A 10,827-nucleotide genomic window follows, 5' to 3' on the forward strand; every position below is an offset into this window, starting at 1 on the left:
GGCTGTACAGCAGTGTTTCAGCCCTGAGGCAACAAAGGGCCAGTGTCTGTCCAGCTGCAGCCAGCCATTGTGGGTACTAGAGGAAACCTAGAGAGATGAGGCCATCATGCTTCAAAGGACATCTGGTCGGCCCTTTCACTTCCCTCTCATGGCTTACTAAGCACACACTTGAAGTCTACCGCTAAAGAGCTCACCCTGGGCAAACCCCCTGGGTGAGAAGGCTGTGCCATCTGTGTTGTAGTACCTTTGCCTTCAAAGAGGGGAGCGGTAATGGGGCTGACACCAGGCCAGGGTGAGCTGCCAACTGGGAGCTTTTGTTTTTGAAGGGTGAGTCTGCATTAGCCTAGGTATTGAGCTCCAAGGGTAACAGTTTTGAGAGCAAGAGAGGACATAAAATATAGTGTTAGACTAATCAGAGTGAGACCACATGGCCAGGCCAGCGGTGCCCACCGGCTCCTCTGCCTGCCACATCTTCATGGTTACTGGTTGCCAATCCTCCACCAAGTTACACAGCCATCTAGGAAGTGTGATCAGAGGAGTCATGGCTGCCCATAGTGTGGGTGCATGCCTAAATCCAGGGCTGGGGTGATAGGCCTGGGTAGGGCCTTAGGTCAGAGCTTTAGGGCCAGGGCTTGAGGATCAGCTCAGCTCTGCTTGGAATGAACAACACTGAAGGCCACTGACTCCATTTCCCAGTGCCCCCTAGTGCTTCCTACTTGGGACAAAAGGGAAGGAGCCTTTCAACCACTGCCAAAGCAGATTCTCAAGATGGAGCCACAGAGCAGGGTGGCATTTGGGCTGGTGTGGGGGGAAGGGAACAAGTGGAGTTTCCTGTGGCAAGTCCCAGAGGTCTCCAGGGAGGGCAGTGCATGCTTCTCATGAAGCTACCTCCCCCAGATTCACTATCCCAGGCTCATACCTGCTCAGTGACGAGGGCTTTGGTCAGACATTCAGAAGGCAGGTCCTTCCGGTACACACATCAGCCCTGCCCCTTTTCACCTCCTTCTTTTAAAACATTGTCTGTATATGTGCATGAATGTTTTGCCTGCATGTATGTACATGCACCACATGTGCACGTGGTATCCTGGGATGACAGAAGAGGGTAACCCCTGGAGCTGGAGTTATAAATGGTCATGAGTCACCATGAGTGCTGGGGGTCAAACCTAAGTCCTCTGATCAAGCAACTAGTACCCTAAACTGCTGAACCATCTCTCCAGCCTCTTACCTCCTTTCTTATCTATACTTAATTGGTTGCTCTCCAGCACTGTGTGTTTACTTGCCAATGTGAGCGTTACTAATACAATTAACTGGGCACTGTTTTCTTAACTGCCATAGCTTTGCTCTAGATTAGCTATCTGAGCTGATCTGTTTATGTGTAGTTCCATTAATTTGCCACAGAGCCTTCCCTTTAGGATGGAATCCAGACTCCTTAAGGGGAGTCCATAGCCCTCCCCTCCACGGGACGCAGTAAGGACACTTCCTGGGGCTCTCTGGTCTTACTGTACCCCAGGCCTTGACTTTTGGTGTGCCCACAATCCTTAAGGCTTTTTACCTTGTTGGGAGTCACCATTCCCACAGCCTCTCCATTTGGGAATTGTCATTAAGTCCTGCATCCAGCTGGCCCCTCTGCAGCATCTCAGCACGTCCTTGGCATGCACAGATGCTGGGCCAGGCTGCTGCTGCCACAGGCTTACCCGCCTGTTCCCACTGACAAGGCTGGGTCTGGAGCTATTTAAGTCCCAGCTCCAAGCACAGGCTGCGCCCGTGGCAGATGCTCAGCAAATGCTTCGCTAAATGAACCTGTAGGTTTCAGTAGGAGAGTCAATTGCTAAGGACCGGTCAGGGACCAGGAGTATGAACTGGGCTGTGGGTGTTGGATCCCTGCCTCATTCAGGAACTCCGAGGAGCAGTTTACCATCAGGGAGCAGTTCAGACCTGAGCTGTCAAATTAAAAAAAAAGGGGGGGGGGCTCAAAAATATCTGAAGCTATAATACAGTGGTATATCAAATAGTATTATTTCTAGGAAAGCACACCAAGTAGAGTTGCATATAGCATCTCTCCAGTGAAACACTAGGCCAAACAGTTCCTCTTAATGTTAACTTGGCCTCTGCCCTGGCCATGCTCAGTTGCTTGCTGCATCTCTGTGTCCTGGCTTTGGACAAGCAGCTTGCTAGGTGTTATAAGGAAGACCTAAGGTGCTGGTGCTGTAGATAGACACCTCAGATACTTCTTAGAGTGGCATGTGCTTTCATCTGATGGAACATGTTTGACTTTGTACAAAACACGCGTCAAAGCATGAAGCTCCCGTCACCATCTACCCTGGCAGTGTTGAAGCGCTTTGCTGCAGTTTGAACTTCACAGACCTTCCTGTTGAACACAGCAGGGTCGACAGCACACAGCAGCCATGCTCGTCTTTCTTCTTAGTGAAGACCTGGGTAGAAACAAGGCCTCAGACTCTGCCTCTGAAGACAATCAGCCTGGCCCACTGCCTGAGGCCGTCTGCCACCTGCCACACTTCCTCGGTGGAGTATGAAAGCTGAGCTAGCTGCAGACACCCAGGACCCACAGACCAGTTAGAAAGGAGGCTTGGGAGGCAGAAAGTGGAATGAGATTCTAATGCAGAATTGTGGGAAGAAAGGCAGACTTGGGTTTGGGGTCTCAGGAGCCCTGTTGGCTTGCAGAGTGCGTCAGCAAGGATTAAGCTGGAATTGCAGACGAGTGGTCAGGGTAGCTCAGAGGCAGCATGCTCCATGTTCAGTCTTTTCGTGGTTCACAGAATGGAGGCAGCATGCTCTGTGTTCAGTTAGTCTTCGTGTGGTTCAGAAAACTTGCTGAAATGGGGTGGGAGGCTGCATAGTTCTCTGCTGGCTACATCAGAAAAAGAGAGTTAGACTTTTTGGAACTATCTGGGAATTTCCACCTTTCATTTTCCCTTTGGACCTTGACAACCTTCCAAAAGCAACTTCACTGAACACAGTGTTCTGGTGTCTGCTCTCCCGTCTGTCTCCTGCCCAGCTATGCTTTCCTCTTAGGAATGAATGACTCTAGTGAATGTTAGTTCTCCTGCCCGCCCCCCACCCAGCCTCTTCAGCCTTGAGGAGTTTGTGTGGCTCCAGCACAGAGCCAGGTATCAATAGCAGCTGTGCAGTCAGTCGTCCAGATCCACGAAGAACCTTTGCAGCTACGCAGCCAATCCCTGCTCAGCTCTACAACAGCCGTTGATGTGGCCTCCAGGAGAGTGGGCTTCTGATCATTGAGCACTTCACAGCCTAAGTTAACCTAAGTAGACCTACCGCTGCTGACACGACCCTCTTCTGGCTGGGGAGGTAGCAGCTACCTTTTTGTTTTTCATGCCTATGTGTGGCAGGGAGCTGTAAGGGGACAGGAAAAATCAAGTCCTGCTAACCCTGCAGATGGGCTGATGTGGAAGGACCCACCTAGCACATTTCTTCCTTTCTTGGGATAATAAGGAAGTCATATTTTGCCTTATCCCTGTGTTTCTTCACACTTTACAGAGGACTCATGAAAGCTCAACTTACAACCTCAGAGAGATCTGTTTCTCTCCAGAGTCAGTGGCTGTTCTGACCCCTTCTTCTTGGTGCTCGAGCCTCTTTCCCTGTCTTTCTCTGAGTCAGGATTCTAAGCAATGTGTCCATATGAAAGGCCACCAGTGCAAACACAGCAGTGTCACCAAGTAGGAGTTTCCCTGGTAGTGAACCAGTGTTCAAGAATGTCTCTAAAACAGAAGGGCTCAGGCTCTTTCTGGGCAGAGGAGCTGGTGGCATTTCTGCATTTTTTCTGAGAAGCCCCAGCAGTGGAGATTGTGTTTCCTGGGACCCAACTTACAGAACAGTAGGAAGGAAAGAGTTGGAGCATCCCTCTTCTTCATGAGCCCCCTTTACATAGTGGCTGCTGATGGTGTGAGGCTCACGTGTTTACCAAGCACACACATAGAGCATAGGAGGAATGTGACAATACCATCTGGTGCCATCGAATGTCCCTGCTGGCATCTACAGGGCACCTTACTCTCTAGTCACCATGTTCAATACTGAAAGATTTTCAATTTCTACAGTTTTGATGCTATAGCCATTAGGCGAATTTTTATACACAAACTAAGAATCTAAATTTAGTTCAAGAAGCAGACTCAGATTTTCTGATGGAAAGACCTGTGTGTTTGAGTGGTACATACAGAAAGCTACACCAGCCTGTCCACACTTCTGGGAGTGCGTGCATACTGGAAGACAAGTCATTGGTGCTTTTGTTCCCACTTATAGGGTAAGTGAGCTTGAACAGGCCTTTCGTGTTGGGTTTATTGTGCCCCTTCTTGAATCTGCCTTTTATATCCACCTTGGGTCTCAGAGACACAAAGCCTTGCTTCTTCCTGTCCCTTCACCCCTACCCTCCCATCCCTCTTGGGCCTCCCTTGCCGCATGCAGTTCCCTTCCTGCCTGCTGCCTCCTCTGCATTGTGCAGGAGGTAGGGCCCATCTAAGAGCAGCCCCTGAGATATTTGCTGGGTAGGGCAGAGATGGAACATGCTCCTCTCACCCACCCTGCCCTGCAGTGGAAACCAGAGGCCTGGTCCTCTGTGGGTATCCCCAGTCTTGGCCTACTTCGAAACAGTAGTGACTGCCACAGGGCCAGCAGTTGGAGTGCTCTGGACTCTACCCAGTGGCTTCAGTTGTTCCAGTCTCTTTTCATATTTCAGTGTTGCCACTGGGACTAGAGACAACTCTAGAGAGTGGCTGTCTGGCACTCTACTGGGATGTGCTACTTAGGTTTTGTCACCTTGACTGACACAGCTAGCTCATCTGGGAAGAAGGAACCTCAACTGAGGAAGACTGCCTGGTAGGCAAGTCTGTGGGACATTTTTTTTTTTTTTGATTAATGATAGATGTGGGAGGGCCCATGAGGGTGGTGCCATTCCTGCACACATGGCTCTGGGGTATATCAGAAAGCAAACTCCGCACCCCTGGCAGCAAACCAGTAAGCAACATTTCCTCCATGGCCTGTGCATCCTGCCTGGCTTCCCTTCAAGATAGACTATAAACTACAGGTTGAAATAAACCTCTTTCTCCCCAAGTTACTTTTGGTCCTGGTGTTTATCACAGCAATAGAAACCTAAGACATGTGAGGTAGACATGCCCCTCTCAGCTTTCAGACCTTATTGAGCAAGAGAAGATGGCAGTTGGTGGCTTCTTTGAAAAAGCCTCTCCAGGGCTGGAAAGATGGCTCAGCTGTTAGGACCAATGACTGTTCTTCCAAAGGTCCTAAGTTCAATTCCCAGCAACCATCTGGGATCTGATGCTCTCTTCTGGTATGTCTGAAGACAGTTTCAGTGTACTCACATGTATAAAATAAATAAACCTAAAAGAAAAGAAGAGAAAAGACAAGAAAAGAAAAACCATCTCATTGTTTCTGTTTGTACTAAAGCATCAGAAAGCATTTTTAAGTATAAAGAATTTCAGAATCTCTAGTATCAGGAGATTGAGGGTCACGACTGGGCAGAGACTTTGTGTCTCTTGTGGCTCTGTAGTACCTTGTGTGTAGAGCGAGCCTGCAGGGAGCTGAGTGTACCACCAACAGCACTTTGATCTGTGCCTTTCCCTCAGAAGTTACCGCATAAATCAGGATGGTGCCCATTCACCTTGCACTCTTGTCCGAGGCTTCTCTGCTCCAGCAGACCCAGTGCCTGAGGCAGGAGAGAGGGAGGGTTAGCAGGCGTGTTTGCAGTGTTAGGAGCAGTAAGGATGGTGCCAGCACCAGTACAAGAGGACATACTTCTCCTCATTGCAGTTGGAGCTTTAACATCATTCCCCATTTTCCCCTCCTCAAATTGGGAAGACCTTCAGGAATTTTTCCTAGGCGCCTTCTTGCTGCTTTTGTTCTTCCGGAGTGTTTCTCTCTTTACCTCAGCTCAGCAACACCGGAACCAACTATTTGACTTGGAGTCAAAGACACCAGCCCTACTCCATCTTGCCCTCCAGACTTTTCTCATTTGGGCCACCCTTCCGCCTATGTTCTCCCCTCCCAGCTGGGGCACTCCTTCCTTCCTAGTGAATCCGACAGCTCAGCCTCAATCTTGGCTCTTGTGTAGACTCAGCCTAGAGAGTGTGTGCCACTGTTCTCTGTCGTCTAGCCCATAGCCCCTTTATAATGCACTGTGTGCTGTCTGTTCTTATTGTAAGAGAAGTGGTGACGGCTGAGCTGTTTGCGGGTGGAACCCATCTTATCAGCTCTGTATCTTCCAGGGTCAGGGGTCTCTGATTGATGTGGTGAATTATTAATCCAAGAAAGTAACTTCTAAAACCTTCCATTTTTCTCTGTTGGGATTCCTGTTCTGCGAGCAGGTTTTTCCCCCTTGGTTTTTTTCCTGACCACTATGTCTTCATAAACTTGGTTGTACATTGATTTATTTTAGCATCTTTTTTTCTTTAGGTATGGGAGGGACTTGGTTTGCAGCCTTTCCTCCTAACTTCTGGTCTGCTGGTTCCCTGAACTTCACTGTTTATGCATGTTTATGTTCATGCAGGCCTTTGCTGCCAGCTTCCCTTAGCATGGGTTTCAGCTTAAGGTGACCAGTTGATGTGCTGTGAATAAAGCCAGCAGAAGATCCACTCAGTATACATGTTGTAAGTAGACACATCTGGGAGACTCATGGCCAACATTGCACATTATGTGTATGATCGCTGGTGTATGTGCAAGGGATAGGTCAGGGTTCACCTGCTGGGGTCTTTCAATCTCTGCAGTGTGTGTATACTTAAGAGTCAGCACTGTCACCTCAACAAGAAGGATGTTGCCCTTGGGACTATGACAAGAACTGCAGATATGTTCAGTGTGAGGTGCCACCTGAAGGTGCATGTGTAAGAGACTACGTTGTACAATGAAAACAGACCTGCAAACCCTGAGCTGAGATGCTATCAGGTGATGCTAAGACACATGGGGTAAGCAAGGAGGTGGCTCAGGTAATCAGGGAGTCTCCCTGAAAGAAGTGGGCATGCACAGTGTGGGGATGAGCCTCCAGACAAGAGGAAACAAGGAAGCCTGGACCCATCAGATGTGGCAGAGCAGAAAGGGTGGAATCTGCAGACATGAGAGACAGGGAGACAGGAGGCCGATTAATGCATCCAGCAGGACTCTCTGCCCTCTTTTCATTGAAAACTTGAAGGTTTTTGCAGTTTAAGGCAGGAATTTTGTAGGTGATTTTAGGATTCTTTTAAACAAGCACCACCATTTTGGGACTCGCTGGTCATGTTGTCATGGCTGTTGTTAGAAGACATGGGCTGGAATGGCGAGCATAGTGTTTGAGTCCAGTCTGGGAACACTGCCATGGTGATGAGGGTCTGTCAACATTCTCTGACCACATTCTCCAGCTGGGCTGAACCCTGAAACTGGGTGCACCTGTGGAGAGAAGGGTGACCTCAACAGTGGCTCCCTAATGCACTGGGCTACAATGAAGAGAGGCCTGGGCTGGGGAATCCCCTTTGTTACATATCTGGAGTCATGGTTGTTAAGTGGGGTTGTCCCAGGGACTCTCAGCAGTGTCTAGAGACATTTTGGTAGTCACACCTGGCTGAGAGAGGCTGGCTGTGGCACCTAGTGGGAAGAAGGTGCCTATTCTTGCTCTTGGTCTCAGCTTTTGTCTCCTCTGGGTGCCTCAGTACCCCAGAAGCACATAGGAATGAGTCCCCACCACTGAACCATGTGCTCTAAATGGCCATAATGCTCACTCAGAATGAAGAACTCTGGCTTAGTTCAGTGATGCATTTTCTGTTTTCTCTCCTTGCTTATTTAGTGCTTGTTTAAAGAGCCACCTAGTCCCTTCATAGCCTCAAGCAGTTGCTTCTTGGTGTGTCAGCAGTCAGTCACCTTGAAACCCTTCAATATCAGGCCTGGACCTATGGAATCTATGTCCTGAGCCCTGGGATTCCAGTTGGCTTGCCTAATAGGTATCCTTGTGACCCTTGGAGTCCTTGAAGAATCAGATACTACTTGCGCCTAGGATGTAGCCATGTCTCTTGTCACCAGCCATCTTGCACAGTCACCTCCAGGAGTGGTCTTGCCCAGCCCTGTCCTGCTACCCAGCGCACTTAGCAAGCATGGTTCACCTCTGGTGAAGAATACATGGGTACTAGCATACATGCACAGCAGAAGGTAAAAAGGCTGCAGTATCCCATGAGGAGGCAGAGGGAGGATATTCTCTAGGGGTGGGTCTTGTAGGATGCTGCCTCCTAAGACCCTCCCAGATGGTGTGTATGGGAAAGCAGGCTGTTTGATGTAGGACTGGCACAAGGATTGAGGTTATGCCGACGTAGGTAATAGGTGTTTGACCCCTGATCTAGTCTCTTGTTTGAGAAGACATCTTAAGTAAGGGTTACCCTCTTCCTGGAGAGAGCAACCATCAAGCTTTGCTTCTGAGGGGAAGAAGAAAGCAAGCACAGCCTATGAGCAAATGCTAGCAGTGCCTCCCCTCCCCCAGGAGGCCAGGAAGAGGGTAGTAGGAGGGGCGGTGTGATTACATTCATGGAAATGAGCCTGCTAGGAGAGGAGCCGCGCACACCGAGTGTCAGCTGCTGCTGCAGCTCCGTGCACCGTCCCCATCCCCGGGCTGTGCCAGCCTTCCCCAGCAGGCTCTGCTCACGCCCGCCCGCTGTTTGGCCATTCGGCTTTTGTCTCCTCTGGACGCCTCCTCCCCTGCCCTTGTGTGCTGGCACACAAATGCTGCCCTGGCTCCAGCTCTGCCTGCACCCAGAGCTGGGAGAGCTCCGGGAAGCCTGGGCCTGTGGGATTGCTGTACAGATCCACCATGGCCTCTGACATGAGAACTGCGGACCAGCTGAGGCGTTGACGTTGCTGCCCAGAGCTTGACAGGACACTGGGGCCACAGGAGAGGGGACACGCCACCGGTAAGAGCCTGGTGGATGGCGCATGGAGCGGGACTGCAGCTCCCCCTTGTTCTGCCTAGATGCAGCCTCTCCCACCCTGCACCACATATCCTGCAGCAGGCAGGCAGCAGGAGCTGACATGCTCCGCTGACTCTGCATGTCTGTCCTTGGATTTCCATCCTTTGCTCTCTCCTCTCAGGGATTTTCCACTGTGCTTCTGGATAGGTACCCAGTCATTTGTTGTTTCTTCTTGTCCTGAGACTAAAGAGCATGTCAATAACCAATTCCCAGTTCTGGCTTTGGGTAGGTTAAAAATAGGGTAGCAGAAAGCCACGGTGCAGATTTACAGCCAGGCTCTCCCCTCTAGATCTGCCGACCACTTGGGGTTTTTGCCGACTCTGTGCCTTTGGACCTTCCTGGTCATGGGCAGCCAAGGTTCTAGCAGTACACACAAAGACGAGCAGGACCCTTTCCAGGTGCTAGACAGAAAGAAGGCTTACGTGTGCAGAAAAATTCAAGGTGTGTGAAGGACTGGTGTGCAAAAGATCTTTAGGGAAGACGTAAAGTGACAGAGAAGTGACTTCTGAAGCCCCTCTCTCTGCTTCTGTTTGGGATACAAGGGGGTGTGGTGGCCCAGCTGTGCAGTGTGCTGGTGACTGCAGCTGGCAGGCACCAGAATGGCAATGCTTCCCCCAAAAGACTCAGTGTCCTCTGACCCCCAGAGGAGGGTGAGCTGAGTGACCAGGGTTTCTGGTGTAGGGAACTTTCCACCTGCCCCAAGAACTAAGGACCAGTACTGTCTCAGAAGGGTTCCAGAGGTTCTTCCTCACCGAGGGGTTCCAGCTTTGTCCTGCATAGAGAACGCTGGAAGCTTGGTGCTGAGGAGAAGTCGCTGTCCCTCCTGGCTGTTTCGCTGGCCCTGCCAGGTCTTAAGAAGAGTAAGGGTCTCTCAGTCCTTGTTTGTTTTAATAAAACCAGATAAAATTTCATGACTCAGTTCCTCTTACTGCCTTGAACTTTGACCTCATTTCTCTTCACTGACCTGCTTAAATTGTAGCAAACTCAGCTTTGAGTTCTAGCATTTATTCAATAAATTGTGTTGATTCTTTCCTCTAAATAATAATAAAATACGTTCTTGGAGCTTTGAAAAGTCACACTACTAATCTATGTCTTCATGTAAGGAAACCGGCGAGGAGAAATCAGTGAAGTCCTGGCTGGTCCTTGGCTTCCTCCCCACTCCCTCTGTCCCTGGACAGTGTCCTCTCTGAATTCACCAGGCAAGGCTGAGGCAGAGGCTGTTGTTAAGGTGTTCATCTGAGGACCTGTCCCTAAGCCTTGAGAACAGGACCAGTCTTCCTTCAAAATTCAAAGTCTTTAATGGATATACTTGTAGCAGAGGCCGGGCCTGAGCGGGTTTGTCTGGAAGAATGTAAACTAGAGTATATAAATCTCCACTTTGGCAGTTTGCCCACCACATCTGTGTCGAGGATCATTTGTGCTTGCTGCATGAGAATTGAACAGGCTTTCGTCCAGTGAGTGTGTGACTTTCTTGAACACTCCAATGCTGTGGGAGGGTGGTGAGACAGAGTACCTTTTCAAGGGCCAGATCATAGTAAAAAGGATCTGAAGTGGAATCAAGAGGTTAGAATATTGCCAGTACAATTTCTGTTTATTTTTAATTATGGTAAAATCCATATAACATAAAACTTGCCATCTTTGCCATTTGAAGTATACAGTTAATGGGCTGAACATATTTAAATAGTCATGTTCACATCCCCAGAACTGTTGAAATAAAAACTGCCACTCCATCCCTACACATCTTCTCAACCACCCTCACCTCCCGAAACCCTCACTACTCTCTCTCTCTCTTTGCCCTCTCCCCTCTCCCCTCTCCTCACTCCCCTCTCCCCTCTCCTCCCCTCTCCTCCCCTCTCCCCTCTCC

At 49.7% G+C, this 10,827-nt stretch overlaps 1 protein-coding gene across 5 annotated transcripts in view; it reads left to right on the forward strand.

Annotated features, from left to right (window-relative positions):
- Window positions 1-10,827, forward strand: part of Cyth1 (cytohesin 1) — an 84,546-nt gene that overhangs the window by 35,937 nt on the left and 37,782 nt on the right. Inside the window, exon 1 of one of the 5 annotated variants that reach the window (XM_028752737.1) lies at window positions 8,587-8,906. The exons of the other annotated variants lie outside the window; for them this stretch is intronic. The gene's annotated coding sequence lies outside the window, so the exon portion shown is untranslated. Of the gene's footprint in view, window positions 1-8,586; window positions 8,907-10,827 lie in introns of those variants that run through there. 5 annotated transcript variants of the gene reach the window in all.

This window comes from Grammomys surdaster, unplaced genomic scaffold (genome assembly GCF_004785775.1).
Source record: "Grammomys surdaster isolate TR1022 unplaced genomic scaffold, NIH_TR_1.0 125940, whole genome shotgun sequence".
NCBI classification, from domain to species: domain Eukaryota; kingdom Metazoa; phylum Chordata; class Mammalia; order Rodentia; family Muridae; genus Grammomys; species Grammomys surdaster.